The sequence below is a fragment of the Talpa occidentalis genome, unplaced genomic scaffold, assembly GCF_014898055.3.
Source record: "Talpa occidentalis isolate TD23 unplaced genomic scaffold, MPIMG_talOcc4v2.1 talOcc4.5, whole genome shotgun sequence".
NCBI lineage: Eukaryota > Metazoa > Chordata > Mammalia > Eulipotyphla > Talpidae > Talpa > Talpa occidentalis.
The window spans coordinates 13,054,436-13,072,898 of NW_023604861.1; the positions used below are offsets into that span (position 1 = coordinate 13,054,436).

Here is an 18,463-nt window from a genome sequence, read left to right on the forward strand (position 1 = left end):
GAGCCAGAGCGGGGAGCAGAGCAGGCAGAAGGACCGAAGTACACTGCTGAGGGGAGCAGCGGGCGGCAGGAGAGGTCTGCGCGCCATGTGGGACCCTCCTCCAGTGGCCGGGGAGCAGCTGGGGATCGAACCGGCACCGTAGAGGCTGCGGGCAGCTTCGCAACCCAGCGCTCAACCGCTGCGCCACCGGGGAGGCCTGGCTTAGTTTATTTCTTAACAGAACTGTGAGCACCTCATAAGCAAATGATGATATTTAATTCATTAATGTGTCCAACCCTATTATATGATAGGCATTCAATATGTGTTTGGTAAGTAAATAAATGATTGGCCAATACTCCAGAGTACTAACAGTAAAATAGCTACCTACTAGGTCTGACTTGACTGTCTCATTTCTTTTTCATAAAATTTCTGGTGAAATTAAATTATGTTACCACATTAAAGAGAAAACTAGAAATTATCACTCTCCCCAAAAATGTTTTGTGCAAAAACAGAAGCTCGGGAAATAGATTCCCAGGGCAAAAACTGCAAGATTATTTCTCATCTCTTGAAAATATTCAAATATGATAGTTAAAAAGCAACACTCAATATCAGAAACAGAGAAATTACCTAAAACTGCCAAAATTAAACTAATCATAATACTTAATGTTCTAAATTTATATAACATTTTATAAAATGCCACTTAAGAGGAAAAGAAAAAGATAATTGCTAGCAATTAAATCTAAGAACTGCTATTTTCATTGCTATAAGATTAGGGATTGACAAAATTACACAGCTCAAATGCTTAAAAAATGACACTGAAATCAGAAAAATGGGCAGAGATAATTAAATTCAACAGGGAAAATTACAAGTTATAAAATCCCTTAATGAATATGAACTGACAAAATAGTCAAGTACATAGAGTGAAACAGAAATTGAATTATATTTCTGAATGAGATATTCTGCATTTAGTAATACCGCTGCTAATCCCAGATTTCCTCAGACATTTCCATATTGATCAAGCCCACAGAAATGTACTGGGAAGTCCCCTGTGTCTCTCCACTTAGTAGGTTCTGTTTCTAAAGTCATTTTAAAAGGCTTGATAGGTTTAGTTTTAGAAAGGGTATCTTAAATAACATATAAGAATTCTACGGTGAATCTGAAAAACAAACTCAAAGAAAAAGAGACCAGATTTGTGGTTGCCAGAGGGAGGGGGTGGGGGTACAGGGAACCAGACAGAGAAGGTAAAAAGGTATAAACTTGCTGTATAAGGGCTTCCCTGGTGGCGCAAGGGGTTAAGACGTGACCTATGAAGCTACCCACAGCCACTGCAGCATGAGTTCAATCCCTGGCCCGGGTATCCACATGGCGCAGCAGACCTCACCTGACTCGCCCGCTGCTCCCCTCAGCAGTGTATTTAAGTCAATCTGCCTGTTCTGTTCCCCACTCTGTCTCTGATGAATCCTCTCACTCTCCACACCTCTGGCCTATACCCCAGTTCTTGTATGCATAAATAAATAAGTCTTTAAAAAAAAAACTCACTGTAAAAGATAAATAAGTACTAAGAACATAATTTATACCATGATGACTATAGTTAACATTGTGTGGTACACTTAAGAGTTGCTAGGATGTATCTCCTAAGAGTTTCATCAAAAAACATTTTTTTCTTTTTTAATATTTATATGAGATGATGAATGTTAACTTATTCAACCTAACTTATTGTTGTAACCATTTCACAATGTATGTTAGTCAAATCATTATGTTATATACTATAAACATATACAGTGCTACATGTTAATTATATCTCAATAAAACTGGGGGGAACTGATTCTAGCTCTTTAAAATTAAACTAATCTGGTCTAAGTTTTTGTTATCAAGATTCACAGCTCTTTACTCTTAATGCATCAAGAATAAGCAATTAACAGCCATGTGAAGTAAACTGTTTCTCCAGAGCTGAATCTATTCTCTTTAGAGGAAATATAACACCTCTTACTACAAGATTCTTTTAATTATCAGAAAAGAAGTATACAGATTCTTTAAACATTTTTTTTGTTGTTTTTACCAGTACAGGTCAATACACCTACTGTATTCATTTTAGCAATAAATCTGATTCTCAGATTAACCAGTTCTCTGAAAGTATCCTTACCAGTCATCTGGAAAGCCACCAAGTAGAGAAATCTGAAAATAGAATCGTAAAGAAAAGGGGAACAGAGGTGATGGAATGAGCAGTGGGTATGTTAGAATGAATTAGTCATTGATTTTTTTTCTCAAAACACAGTTACTCTGAGGAAATGAAAAACATATATTGAATAAAGGGGGAAAACCAATGAACTATGGGAAACTTCACTGCTAATTTTGGAGATAGAGTCCTTCAGAAAGGACTGCAATGGAAATCCTGGAAGTGAGGCCATCCTATGATCGACCATCTCATACTAACACCATGACCTCTGCAATTTATGGTGATGTCAATTCAACCCAACACGAGGTCCATATTCACGCTGCAGAAATCCTGCAATTGTGGCATTTGCCTTTTCTCCTCATGCTGAGTGTGGGGATGTTGAAAAGTGTGGAGAGGCTTCACTGATGCAAAATTTAATGAAATTTAAGGGCTCTGACTGTCCTACTTTACTTCAGTGTGACATTGCCTCTGCTGATGGCAGGCTTTATAATTTACTATACACATTAATACCTGAAGAGTACTTGTAAGACTCTAGCATTAGGGAGGGCTACATACATATAATCTGTTATTCCTATTATCACAGTCACCAGGGAAATCCTTACCACTCTGGGAAGAAATGGGGAGATAAATGACAATCTTGTCATTTATCTGTAAAGTATTTCCCACCTTTTTATGCATAGCAAGTTTTCAAAGTTGGGCTTGGGGGGTTCGGAGTAATACAACTAAGGATGAAAACTAGAGACAAAAATGACTAAATAATAGATAGGCTGCTACTGTTAATGCATATGCAACGTTATTACTTAAACAGACCTTGGCTAGAGCTCAGAATCTAAACATGGAAGAGGATATCACTGCAAGTTCCTGCTGCGGTCAGTGCAAGGATGTCTAGCAGATGGACCCAGCAGGGAGCAGAGCAGGGACCCCAGGGCTAATATCTCCTCAGGAACAAAGATCAGAGCAGCAAACAGTAAGCAGATGACCTGGACAAGGTGGTAAGTGTCCCTGATGGTTGAAAACATGGGTCAATTTCTAACAGACATGCTGATAGACAGGGGATGTTATCAATGCTGTCACTTACAAAATCTCATTTTGGAAACTGGAAGCAAGGCTACCACCCCTTTACAAAATTTACCCTTCAACTTGAACAGTCTCAGATGACCCAACCTTAAGTCATCTCCCCTTAGTTCCAAATGAAAAACTCCCTCCACTGGCAAGAACATTTTCAATATGGCAACTCCCCCATGCTTTTTCAGGTTAAAAAAAGACAAAAGTAACTAAAGTGTCATTATTTAATTTAGAAATCAGGGACATGGGTGCCAGGATCATAGTTCTTGAGGAATTAGAACTGATGAGGAACTGCACTACGGATTTAAGCAACTGGAATAATACACGTGTCCACGAACTTAAACTGAAATATAAACCAGGAGCTTAGCCATGGGCTGATGAAGACCATGATTGGAGCCTCAGATGAAAGAAAAGCCAGCAGGGGTTTGAAGCCGTGATGAATAAATGGTCAAAGGTTTTTTAAAATTTCTCTAACAGGAGTTAAGACTAGATGCAGAATCTGAGGTGAGGCTGAGTCTGCAGGTGAGGAATTGAACCCACTAGAGCAGTAAAAGGGACTTCAAAGATTTAAATGGGTCACACATTTTATCTTTATCAGTAGAAATTGTGACCTTTGGCAAAGAACAACTGCTATTATACAGTCTAATAGCCTTGACCACACAGCTCATAAGAAATTCATAAAACAAAGATGTTTCATCACAGCTTAGCGAGGGATTTTTATATTCTTTAACTAGTTTTCATTTGTTGAATCGTCTAACATGCATATCTCTAAAAATCTTTAGACTATCATTTACAAACCCAATGTCATCTGCCCTCATTAAGGAAGCAATTTAGTTAACTAATGTCACTGTATTACTGAACATTCTAACTAATCTGACAAATTTTTCATAACCACTCAGTGGGATCCAGACTCCCTGGTAATTTCTAACAGACATAGCGATGGAGCGAGGGGAACAAATCTTATCAACGCTGTCACTTCCAAAATCTCATTTTCTGGAAACTGCAATTAAGACACTCTCTCAAACCCATTGTTTAACAATATCTACCCTTCAACTGAAAAAAAATCTTAGATAACTCAACCTTTAAGCAATCCACTTAGTACCAAATGCAAAATTCAGCATGAGCAAGAACACTTCTAGCACATTAACCCCTCCCTACCTTTTGGACCGCTGGACAAAAAAGGAATAAATAACTAAAGTACTATTATTTTTTTAATTTAGAAATTTAGCATCAACCACATTTATCCCAGCTTTTGAGTGCTACTACTAACAACAGATCTTCTTTTTAGCTCTTCGAAGAATAAATTCTCTGAAGAATTAAATGAAATCAATGAAACAGTAAAGCTATACCTACAGCAAGATGATTTGGAAAATGAAGCAGGAGATGAGAATTTCAGACAGAGAATACATACCCACTAATGAATTCCTAATGGGACTTTGACATGACTATAAAAGTACTGTCACTTTTAAAGATAATGCCTTTTTCTAAACAGCCTACCCCATTGTTTGCCACTACTCAAAATGAAAGTTATAAGGATAAAATGAACCTGACAGTTAAGGAATGTGATTAAAATAAACTCTGGAAGAAAAGTAGAAGAAATAAAGCAAAAGATATGCAGAGATTCCCCCAAAGGCAAAATACTTATGATATGGTTTTCCAGAAGGACAGCAATTGGTAAAATTTATTTTTGTGAGACTTGGCAATTAGATGTGTAAAGAGATTTTATAATCAATGTCTTCCCACTGCTTTGACACAACTCAAAAAACACTGTCACTATGAGCTGAATAAAAAATTTAAATCCTGATAATTATGTTAAGCAATGCCTTTACAATAAATATTTGCTCATTTGACAACCATTATTATCAGCTAATGCCATATATCATACAATAAATACTTATTAAATGATTGACAGAATAAATGAACTTTATAATACATGCAAACAGGTAGCTTTGAAGAAATAATTTTAACAAGCCAATTACTTCTAATAAAATTACCAAAAGATTCACGTTGAATTTAAAATAAAGAAGCAGATCCAGCATATAATTAATATTCAATAAGTGACTGCTGCTTGATACATTATTTTTAATAAGGAATAAGAAGAAACATTGTTATAAGATTGTTCATAAGAAAATGAGTAATAAGGGCCTCCCCGGTGGCGCAGCGGTTGAGCGCTGGGTTGCGAAGCTGCCCGCGGCCTCTGCAGCGCCGGTTCGATCCCCGGCTGCTCCCCGGCCACCGGAGGATACTTATTACATGGCGCGCAGACCTCTCCTGAACCCGCTGCTCCCCTCAGCAGTGTACTTCGGTCCTTCTGCCTGCTCTGCTCCCCGCTCTGGTGAATTCTCTCACCCTCCCGCGCTTTGACTGTACCCAGTGCTTGTATAAACAAACAAACAAATAAATAAATAAAACATGCCTCTATTTAAAAAAAAAAAAAAAAAAAAAAAAGAAAATGAGTAATAAGTTCTGGAGAATGTATGTTAGCTCATTTCAAATTTCTGGTTTCTGAATTAAATGTGAAGACATAAAATTGATTAAGATATATTTAGCTTATTCAACTACTACTAATAAATAAAAGGGATTGAGATATTTGTTTATAATACTGTATGCCAGGGGCTCCTTATAATAATGACACTGTATGGACATATGATGTTTCTGCCTCATTAATTCCTTCACTAGGAAATCTTCACTGAGGAAAATTGCCTCACCAATTCTATCACCTTATCTCCTTCCCACAAGAACAAACATTTGATGCAGGGTTGACCATTCCACAGAACACCATTCTGTTCCACTTGTCAGCAAGTCCCTAATAGTGATTTAAGATAGTGCTATATCTCAATATAACACCTATTAAATATAATGGCTATTTTCCATCAAGTGGTTTGGCTAGATAAATATAAGAGGGGGGCTGCCATCTTTCCTGACCTATTCAGTCTATAACATAAAGTCAAACAAGCATGGGGGTGGAGGGTGGCAAGAGAAATGAGAGAAGAGGGCCTCCCTGGTGGCGCAGAGGTTGAGCGCTGGGTTGCAAAGCTGCCCGCAGCCTCTGCAGCACCGGTTCGATCCCCGGCTGCTCCCCAACCTCTCCTGTCACCCGCTGCTCCCCTCAGCAGTGTACTTCGGTCCTTCTGCCTGCTCTGCTCCCTGCTCTGGTGAATTCTCTCACCCTCCCGCGCTTCTGACTGTACCCAGTGCTTGTATAAATAAATGGATGACTCTTTAAAAAAAAAAAAAAAAAAGAAAAGAAATGAGAGAAGAAAGAACAGATATAGGGGGAAGTGGAAGACAAAACAGAGAGGGAGAATAAATTATATATTCTGAAGAAGTCAAGTCCTGTTCTTCCTACACCTGCCCCTTTGCTTTTGATTCCAATGTGTTAAACTAAATTAATTCTCTCTCAGGTCTATCCCCAGTGCTGTCCCTTCAATGCTAAACTCAAATGAGTAGAGATTCTCTCATTTGCAACTGAAAAAAAACCCTAAACAAATGCCAATGCTTGTTGTATTTACTAATCTCTGCTTTACCATGTCTTCATTTTTATTCTTCTAACCTGCAACAAGTGTGGAACCAAGTTCTCTACTAAATTTCCTCCTTTGGAAATAGCATAGTTTCTGTTCTCCAGACTGGACTCCTATTGATGTAGCATCTGAAATCAAAACCTGAGAAGGAAGTCTTGGGAAAGATACACTTGTGAATCATCAGCCCATCGATGGTAAATGCAGCTACTGAGAAAGGTAAGAAGATGATGGAGAATAAGATTCAGGAGGAGAGATCATTTTAAAACAGCAGAACTAATGTGTGGCTGATGGGGCACATGTTCATTTTAATCTTTAATTCAAGTTGACTTTGGCCTGAAGAATCTCCAGCACAGTAGGCAGAAATCTCCTGAATGATCGTTTCGATGTGGTCACCATCTGCACTAAGACCTTACATGGCACCAGCAGAGAAAAAGAGAAGCTAAGATTAAGTGAAATGGAGATAATTCTGGTTATAAAGTTGACCTCATGCCATGCCCACCCCTCCTTAGGTCTGACTGCTGCTCTGCAAAAAAAGACTAAATAATAACACAATCATAAGCTGTTTTGAATAATGGATGTGACATGATGTATGAAAAGTGCCGGACTCATGATAAATGATCAGCATAAAGCAGCTGCTACTGTTGTTGATATCGCAACACAGAAAAGCATCAGATTATTCAATCTACTCCAAAGCTTTTCCTAGACACCCATAAAATATGCACTTATAAGAGTTCATTTGCTGCTAAGTTAGTTTCTAATTAAGAACAAAATTTTAAAATATTAGGTGAGTTCTGAAGAAATACAACCCAAAAAATATTGCAGACAAATTAAGTTTGTTGCCAAATCAAATCCTTTTCATCTCTGCCTCTCATTTTTGGCTGTTTCATGGTTCTATCCTGTTTGTTCATTGCTTCAGTTTAATTCAAGGTGCTGTCAGAAAGAAGCTAATTGATCATGTTACCATCCTCTGTTACTCCCGGCTCTCAACACGTCAGCGCAGCAGCCTAATATGATACAGTATTTTGGATCATATCAGATACAGAATTACATGGCTTGCTAATTTCAGGCATCATAACTGGCATCATAGTAGTGGAGTCTCTTCAGCAAAATATTTACCTCACTTAACACGCCTGGAAGATTGATCTTCTTTCCTTGAAGTGGAGCCACAAGTGATTAGGGATTGTCAGTCAAATCTAAATTTTATATCTGAATGGCAGACACCTGCAAAGTTGTCACATTGAATTTAACTTTTTATTAATAGACTGATTAAATCATTCTAAACCAAATCTTTTCTTGAACACAAATTCTAAATCAACAAATTAACTGCCTGCTTTCATATCTGTGATCAAAGAGAAAAGCAAGCACACAGATTTATGTTCAATCATTAACACCAAATGCCACTGAAACCAGCTCAGCTCATCCCCATTTGGAATTTTCTAAATCTTATTAAGCTAAACTAAATATGATTCAAATGAACAAATATTGGTTTTCTTCACCCACCAACTGTTCAATTTTAACATTTTCCCTAGTCTCATGACTCTAATCCCCTTGAACAGCCTGGGGTGACTGTAAACATCTAACTTGGTAGCAGCTTGGGATGGGGTCCTGAAGTCTAGACCCTATATAACATGGCCAGCTGCTATGGCCATGGTCATGAAACACCCAGAGAAGACAAATAAGCATGTCAACGCACACTCTGGCTCTATATGCAACCACATCTAAATGTAAGATGCCAAGGACCACATTATAGACTAAAGGCTTATCAAATGTGATAAAAATTTAAAATAGTGGAGAGCATTTTACCCTGTGAAAATGAGATCAACTCTCATTTTCCCTATGACACCATGACAGAAATGGTTCTTTTCTTGTTCCCTATTCTAACACTTAAAAGTACATAAATGATTGTTGGATAATTTCCTGGACGTTATCACACCTTACCACCTTATTCCCATCTACCCTGCACAAGTCATTTGAGAAACAGTTTTATAAAGACATCATTTTCTTGGGGAAGTAAATCATTTAAGAAGGTATATAAAAGAATTCAAGTTTTGGGCCTCTCTGGTGGCGCAGGCAGTTGAGCACTGCACTGTGAAGCTGTCTGCAGCCTCTGCAGTGTGGATTCGATCCCAGCGGGCCAGGGAGAAACCCACATGGCGCAGCAGACCTCTCCTGTCTCGCCTGCTGCTTCCCTCAGCAGTGTATTTCAGTCAGTCTGCCTGTTCTGTTCCCCACTCTGTCTCTGGTGGATCCTCTCACCCTCCCGCATATCTGCCCTGTACCCCAGTTCTTGTATAAATAAATCCTTAAAAAAAAAGAATTCAAGTTTTTAAATAATGTTAAATTTACCCACATAGTATCACTATAATAAACCTACGATTTGGGAACACTCTTTACTAAACTAAAAAATGACCTTCCTATAAAGAACCTTGGAAAATCATCATAAAACTCAACAACTTTTTCAAAGCAGTATTACATATGATTTCCAACTCCACAACCTGCCTCTCTCCACTTCTTTCACCTGGGATTAAATGAAAGGTCCAGCCCTTAGTGTGTTATGCATACTTTAGGATACAGATGATAAGGAGTATGAAATAGACCTTTTCTCTGTGTTGTCTTTGGGGGAATCTCTTTCACTGTCTGTAAGAGTGGTGATGAATACTAAAAACTCTTCTTTTAACTCAGGACTTTATCTTGGAAGAATTCAGGAAATCAAACTTTTGTTTATGCAATTATTTTGCCTTCAACTGAACATTTTCGCTTAAATTTAAATCTATAACAGAAATAAAAGGTGTTTGCTTCATTTATTCCTCGGTCCAAAGACTGTTCTGTGAGCTACTGTAATCTGTGTACTGCATGACTTCTGCTGGATCTGGGGCGGGGGGTCTCTCTCATTTACATGGCCAAACGTTTCCTCTTTGACAGATAAAGTGCATCCGGTGGGTGGGATCACTTTCTCCAGCAAGTGTAAAATCATAGATGGTGAGGGTAAAATATTCAATTTGATTTGGAAACTATCTTCTTTGTCTTTTCTGTATTGCACACTAATTGTATTAAAGTTCCTTTCCATTAAAGGTCTTTTATATTATGTCTTGATAGCAGAACCTATTTAGAGCAGGCAGGTTTGGGAGCTCTGGAGTCCCCTCTCTCTTTGCAGCAGACCTCTCCTGTCTTGCCCGCTGCTCCCCTCAGCAGTATATTTCAGTAGATCTGTCTGTTCTCCCCATACTGTCTCTGGTGAATCCTCTCACTCCCCCACCTCTGCACCTCTGGCTTACACCCCAGTTCTTGTATGCATAAATAAATGAAAGTAAATATTTTAAAAATATATATGGCTTCAGCAAAAACCCATTGGAGCAGACTGATATGGGTCTCAGAATCAGCATTTGCCAGAATTTCCAGATAGGCCTGTAGTCTTCAGTTCTGTGCACTTGGCATTATGATCAATATGGTAAATAGAACCCTGCATTTACTTTTGTGTATGTTAAATATTTCCTCAGGTTATTTATTTAATTAAAAATAGAGAGTAAATGGCTTCTTAATGATTATTACCTCTGAGGTGGCCCCCCAACCCACCTTCTGCATCCGTGTCTTTATGTATTCCTTTTCCCTCCAGCATGGGCAGGAACCATGACTTACTCCTAACAAAGGAACATCACAAAAGTAAGAAAATCTTACTTCTGTGATTATGTTAAAATCTCTAAGACACTGTCTTTCCAGTATATTCAGTCTAAAAACTCTTTACTGGCTTGATGGAGTGCACACTGGGGGTTAGTGGAAGAGCAAGGAAACAGGATAACCTTTAGGGAAGGCAGGAGTGCTCCCGGCAGAGGGTAGCTTCCAGCTGACAGCCAGCAGGGCGAGTGGCCCTCAGTCCCACAACCACAAGGAATTAATTCCAACCTCTGAGTGAGGAGAGAAATGGATCCTCCCATATGAGAATGTGGCCAGCCTACCCCTAGCCTGGAGCCCGAAGCGGGCCTGAGCTGAGGTCCCATTTAGGTCCTGTCTGAACTCCTGCCCCTTAAAAATTTTAAGATGATAAATATATTTTTAAGCTGTTAAATGTGGGGTAATTTGTTACAAAGAAATAGCAACTAATAGGAAAATATTAAAATGTCTATAGTTTGGGGCATTATTCAGTGTTGTTATGTGTATTTCTGTCCTCAACTATCACATGTGAAGAAAAATGAAATACACATAATGTTTTCATAGCAATCAGCAAGATGAAAAATTTTAGTGCCAATATCCCTTACAATATGAAAATGGTACAATAAAATAGAAGAACGTTTGCCAAAGAATTCTTCATATCAAAGGAATCTTCATTCAGTAGTCTAACTGCTTTCATGTAATGATAAAAAAACACAAAATATATCAGTATTGTGGCATAATTACTAGTCTTTCATAATTGCTGGATTGTTTTTGTTTCATTATATATAAAATAAAATTATCTTGGGGCGTCCCCTGGTGGCGCAGCGGTTGAGCGCTGGGCTGCAAAGCTGTCCGCAATCTCTGCAGCGCAGGTTTGATCCCTGGCCAATGGCAAGGGTCCCACATGGCACAACAGACCTCTCCTGCTGTGCCCGCTGCTCCCCTCAGCAGTGTATTTTGTCAGTCTGCCTGTTCTGTTCCCCGCTCTGGCTCTGGTGAATTCTCTCACCCTCCTGAGCGTCTGACTGTACCCAGTGCTTGTATAAATAAATAAATCTTTTTTAAAAAATGATCTTATATTTGATCTCAAACTTCCTTGCAAAAACTATGCCCTTCAAACCTTCACAACAAAAGTAAAAATTATTTATGTAACTAGTTTGGGTCAATAATTAGATCAGACTGACCTTTACACAGAAATTTCAGTAAGCTCAGTAATAACATCATCATTCTGACTTTAACAATCTTCAAAGATACACCCTCAGCCATAGTGTCCCTGCAATTCCTCTGGGAGTTCTGAGTACTCATGATGGGCCAGGGACCACTTCTGCTACCAGCTGTGGACTCCATTTTGACATTCAACTTGGACTAATACCATGAGCCAAAGATGAGTCCTTCTGACCCATTAGTCATTGCTCCAATCTCACTCAGCAAGCTGGCTGGAATGTTGTATGGCCGAAGCAACCCTTCTCTCTCCTGTAACCCATAGTCAAGCTGCTTCAACCAGAGGTATTGCAACATTTATGGGGAAGAGCTCTTTAAAATTTCACAAGCAGCCTTTCTTCCCTGCAGGTGGTCAAGATGAGAATGGTTCAAACAAGAATGATCTCACTCTGCCCTGCAGCAAGGCTGACCTCTGGTTCCCAGGATATGTGGCCAAGTCAAGCTCCTTTGTCACACTTTGTTTCCCCTTGTAATGAATTCTCAGAAGCCTTTTTGTACTATTCATTCACTGCTGCACCCATGTCCAAATATTTCTACACTATACTGTTGTGGTTACTTTTCAGAGAAAATCATTAGTCCCAGGTAAATTGGTTGATGTGGTTGAGGGAGCAGAATGAACTCCTTACTCCAGGCATATCTCAATATCCTGTTACAGACAGAATAATCTAATCATTAATATGTTTGTTATTATTGTAATTCAAACAGAAAATAAGGAAATAATATTTCTTTTAATAATTATAAAGAGTAACTTCTTGCTATGCCTTATCAATGATGACCCTAGAAAAATTAAAAAATATCCAACCCAGGAAAAAGAGACAATTTCATTGAAATATATCTGAAAGAATCAGGAAAGTGTGTTTAGGAAATAGAAAACAATATCATCAGTCGCACTGGATTTCAGTCTTTTTGTAATCTGTATACTAATCACAATACAAATGCTATAAACACTAAAATGCTATGAATTTTTAGATCATGCCTTTTTAAATTGGTATTAATTTTTCTGCATGATTTCTGGTGCAGTGGGTAATGACAAAAATAGAGAAGCAATCATATTATAAATAAAGATCTGGGTGTACACATGAACGCTCACTAAAATATTTATTTGAAGTTAATTAAATTCCATTATTACATTCATCATTACAAATAATCTCCCACATTCTAATCATTGGTTAATTGTTTATTATCTCCCAAAAATGAATAAAAGCAATTCAAGTCATTCAGAAGACAGCTACATTTGATTTCAGAAGGGTAATGATTTATATGAAATAATTATTGCAATAAATTAGCTAAATATCATACAGTCTTGCAAATAGACTGCAGTGTTTCTGGGTCAGGAGTTTAAAAAGTTCTGGACACGCAAATATTTACTGAATGAATAAAGAAAATATCCCACTATTTATGAGTAATATGAATAAATGTATTTCATTCTCTAAGAGGTAAATCTTGAAGAAAAAGGTAAAGGAGATTCAAAAGGCTAGGTTATATAATATCTCTATTTTAACTACTACCATTTAGATTTTTGCCTGGACATTGTATAGGAGTTGGTTGAAAAGACCTGATATATTTCTTACTTAACCAGTCTCATTAATGACCTTAAGTTTCTATCTTTCTCTAAACTTTTATCCCCAACTTCATGTCTACTGGCATAAAATATTTTAAATACCTACTCTGATACCTTGCAAGGAAAACATTAGTACAGGATTGGGTCTGTATATCATTAAATAGTATTTTCTTTGTACAATTAAAGAATCCAAGAGTCATATATTTTTGTTACCTCCTACTATCTAGCACAGGGACAAGTTTCCATAAATAGTTGTTGACTGATTGCTTTGAAACAACAACTGCTCATTTTGAGTTCAAAGAACTTTTAAGAAATCTTGGAGGGACCTTAGAATGAAAACCCTATTAGCTACAAAGTATTCTGGTCATGTTCATTTATGTGTATGATTTCTAAAGGATATAACACAAGGGCTGGAACATTCCAAACAAAGTTGAATTCAACACATATTTATATGTGAATATCTTAATTGCTGTAGGTTAAAATAAAGATAAGTGCATCCCCTTCTTTCTTTAATTATGTATCTTCCAATGAGCTAGCATTTATAATAGGAAAAGAGACCCAAGTCTGCCAAAAAAATAAACATCTTTCCATGATGAGATTAAAATCAGACAGTAAGTCAATGCTCTATTACTAAGATAGATAACAGACTTATAAATTTAAGTCTAAAAATATGCCCAGGGCCTTCCTGGTCTAGGTGTTAAGTATTGGCACAATCATCGCTATAGTCTGAGTTCAATCCCCGGCCAGGGAGCTACCCACATGGTGCAGCGGACTTCTCCTGTCTCACCCACTGCTCCCCTTAGCAGTGTATTTCAATAGATCTGCCTATTCTGCTCCCCACTCCATCTATGGTGAATCCACTTACCTCCCCCACCCCATATCTCTGGCCTATATCCCAGTTCTTCTATACAGAAATAAAATAAAATCTTTAAAAAAATAAATAAAATTACACCCAAATTCATTGCATTGCATTCATTATTTTAACGTATTAGCATGTGAACTATAGAAATGGTTTGCAAAACCACTGCTAAATAAAATAACCACTGGTGGGCCTCCCCTGGTGGTGCAGTGGTTGAGCACTGGGCTGCAAAGCTGCCCTCAGCCTCTGCAGCACCTGTTCTATCCCCGGCTGCTGGGCGAGGATCCCACATGGTGTGCAGACCTCTCCTGCCGCGCCCACTGCTCCCCTCAGCAGTGTGTTTCATCAGTCTGCCTGTTCTGTTCCCTGCTCTGGCTCTGGTGAATTCTCTCACCCTCCTGCGCTTCTCACTGTACCCAGTGCTTGTATAAATAAATAAATAAATCTTTTAAAAAAAATAACCATGGTAAATAAATAACTGCTTATTTTGGCAAATCAATTAGTTATTAGTTACAAAAGTTTAAAAGACAGTCATTGAGATTTTAACCATGAATCCTGCTCAGTTTTCCCTCATAGATTTCTAGAACATTTCTACTAACTCCCGAGATACTTTGTTTCAGCAAACTGTATTGCCATTTAACTTTTATTTTATACATATAATATGTACACATATACATATATATTACATATATTTATATAAATCTTCAATATATTTGATACAGCTCATCTAATTTATAAAGTGTTATCATGAATGAACACATAATTACCACTTATCCACATTTCACCCCAAAATGGAGAACTATATAATTGTGAATTCATGAGATGGATTTTCTTTTGTAACTTAGGTAATGAATCCCATTATTTTTAAAAGTGAATAGTTCCTATAATGACTGAAGTTAATGTTTTTACTTGTTTGTACTTATAATTATAGTATTGAGTTTCAAATGAGCACATTATCTTCTTTGTTTAATAATTTCCATGAGGAACTAGACTCATGTGAATTAATTATGCAAATACATATTTTAATAATGATGCTTGCTTAAGGCTATTTTATGTCAAATGCTCAAAGATAATAATTATGCTAATCAATTATCAGAGATGGTTTATAATAAAATGATAAAATACTGAAACCTTTTTAATAAAGGTTTGGACTTAAGCATACTAAATATACAAATGTTACAAGTATTTATATTTTTATAAATACAAATACAAAAACATTTAAAGTGCAAGAACTTGTGAGAAAGGCTGATAATTAGCAGAATGAGTAAACAAGTTCAATTACCAAATAATATACCTGCAAGGAGAATTATTGCATAGAATTAAATTCAACTTTTATTCCATCTTTCCAAAAACACTTTTTTTCATTATGGATGAACTAGCAAACATAAACTAATGCCCTTTCTGCTTTAAAAACACAAATTAATAGGAAACATTTCATATTTCCAAGCAAGGATGAACGCCATAAACCAGAAACGAACAAGCAACTCAGAGGCATAAATAGGCACTGAAATCAATACAAGCCCCACTGTGAACCCCAAGACAGGAACTAGAAGTAAGACTTCTGCCATGAATGAGGAAAGTATTATCATATCCCCTTACACTCCTAACCCACACCCCTAAATTGTTTGCTGTGACCACTATGTAGCTGCCACCTTAGTCCACTTGGTTTGACATAGGCTTCTATTTCATGGTGGTGGCTGTGGGATGAGGGGTTGTCTCCATAACTACATAAGTAACACTGGACAAAACCCACAAGCCAGGACACTGACACAAAAACCAAGCATGTACTCAGTGGTGCTAGGCTACTGGTATGCTCGGCATTACCGAGCTGGTAGGGCATATAAAGTAAAATCTCCCACAAACAATGAGTTCAAAACAGGATTTGTAGCAGCACCAGATGCAAGATGGTGACCAGGAGGAAACAATGAAGGAACTTGAACAGATCCTTAAATGTGGAACAGGAAACATTCCTAACATCCAGGTTGATGGAACCAATTTATTGATTTGGCATGGGCTTATTGTTTCTGACAACCCTCCATAAGGGAGGCTTCAGAATTGAAATCAACTTTGCAGCAGAGTATCCATTCAAATCACTGAGGATAACATTTAAAACAAAGATGTAGGGCCTCCCCTGGTGGCGCAGGTGTTGAGCGCTGGGCTGCGAAGCTGCACTCAGCCTCTTCAGCACCTGTTCGATCCCCAGCCGCTGGCGAGGGTCCCACATGGCGTGCAGACCTCTCCTGCCGCACCCGCTGCTCCCCTCAGCAGTGTGTTTCATCAGTCTGCCTGTTCTGTTCCCCAATCTTGCTCTGGTGAATTCTCTCACCCTCCCATGCATCTGACTGTACCCAGTGCTTACATAAATAAATAAATAAATCTTTAAAAAAATTTAAAATAAAAAATAAAATAAAACAAAGATCTATCACCAAAACACTGATGAAAAGGGGCAAGTCTGTTTGCCAGTAATTAGTGCTGAAAGCTGGAAGTCAGTAATCAAAACTAACCAAATAATCCAGGACCTCACAGCACTGATGAGCAACTCCCAGCCTGAGCACCCCCTTCAGGCTCATCTAGCTGAAGAATACTCTCAGGACCTTAAAAAATTCTGTAGGAATGCTTGAGAATTTACAGAGAAATATGGGGAAAAGCAACTTGTGGACTAAAATCTGCCATGACTGATTACAGAAAGTGTGAGCAGAGACCCCAAGTACTACAGTCAGACACCCCACAATGCAGGTTTGTGGAAAATCGATACATGCCACAGGCTGACGTGTGCTTCTTGTTGGCAATCTCTAACTTTCTAGAGTTTTCTAAACCAAACATGGTCTAGGTAACCTGTAAAAAAAATTAAGATGTTTAAAAAGAAACAAATAGGTCTCGTTACATTAAAAATGTAAACACCATATTATCCAGCAATATCACTTCTGTATTTATCTGAAGAATATGAAAAGATATAGGCACCCCTATGTTCACAGCAGTATTCTTTCCAATAGCCAAAACACAGAATCAAACTAAATGCCTATCGACAGTCAATGGGATAAAGACATTGTGACATATATCCAGTCAACAGAATACCACTAAGATATTAAAAATATGGAATAGAGTCTTTGGGGACAATATGGATGGATCTTGAGATTTTTATAAGTGAATTAAGTCAGAAAGTAAAATAAAATTACCAGATGGTCTAATTCATTTGTATACTATAAATTACCAGATAAAACGAAGTGGCAAAACACAACAAAAATAACTTTTACACTCTGTGAAAAGTTTGGTGGTTAGCAGAGAGAAGGTGGAGGGACCAGGAGAAAGGTGTTAATATTCTGGTCTAGTGGAGCTTTGATGAAGGGTGAACAGAGAATGTGCACATGCTGAGATTTTGTAAATTCTTGGATGTCCATAAAATTTGATCTATGAGAACAAAAAAAAAAGGAACTAGCAAGAATATACAAAAATCCCAGAAGATAGTGTCTGTCCCTGCCCACAGCACCTAAAAACCTCCTAATTCATCAGGCCTTAGGTAGACTCCACAGCAGGGTCTTGCCCCATGATAGAAAATAATTAACCCTAGACTAAATACCACTCTTCCCCACCTACAAATCTGAAGAGTATGACTCAAAAAGATCAAACTCAATTTATATCTCAGAACAAATTTCAAGAATAGTTATGGGAATATTCAGCCATGAAGGTAAAAGTTCACAATGTCTGATATTCAATCAAAAAATATCGGTCATGCAAAGAAGCAGGAAATCATCAAAAAATCAAAACCAATGCAGAAGTGACAAACATATTCAAATTAGCAGTAAAGACATTAACAGTGCTAATAGATTTAATCTAACTCCATGTTTAATCACATAAAGTGTAAATGATTCTAAACATACCAATTTAAAGACAGAGTTTATCAGATCGGATAGAAAGAGCAAGACTAGGTTATATGCTACTTATTAGAAGTATAATGTAAATATAAAGATAACAGGTTAAAAGCATGAGATTGAGAGAGGATATATCATGCTAACATTAAACCACAGAAAATTAAATGTGAATATTACCAACAAAGTAGATTTCAGGGGGAAGGATAGTATTGAGAATAAACATAATTTCATAATGGTAAAGGGATCAATTCATTAAGAGAAAATAACAATCACTAATGTTACGCATTCAGTAACAATTAAAATTCCCAAGACAAAAATAAATAAATAAAGATAGGGCTGCAAAAGAAAAAAAAAATCTACCACTGAAATCAGGTGTTTTACTACTCTACCCTCATTAAATAGCAAAGAAAATCAGTCTTACACATCAGTGTTGGATTTGGCAGCATTCGCCAGAGACAGAGTGGGGAACATAACAGGCAGACTGACTAAAATACACTGCTAAGGGGAGTAGCAGGCAAGACAGGAGAGGTCTGCTGCACCATGTGGGTATCTCCCTGGTCTGGG

The 18,463-nt window shown here is 37.6% G+C and overlaps 1 protein-coding gene and 1 pseudogene across 4 annotated transcripts in view; one reads left to right on the forward strand and one right to left on the reverse strand.

Annotated features, from left to right (window-relative positions):
• GPC5 (glypican 5) overlaps positions 1-18,463 on the reverse strand; it is a 1,063,734-nt gene that overhangs the window by 900,828 nt on the left and 144,443 nt on the right. The gene's annotated exons all lie outside the window — the stretch shown is intronic.
• On the forward strand, positions 15,955-16,693 carry LOC119259813 (ubiquitin-conjugating enzyme E2 L5-like; annotated as a pseudogene).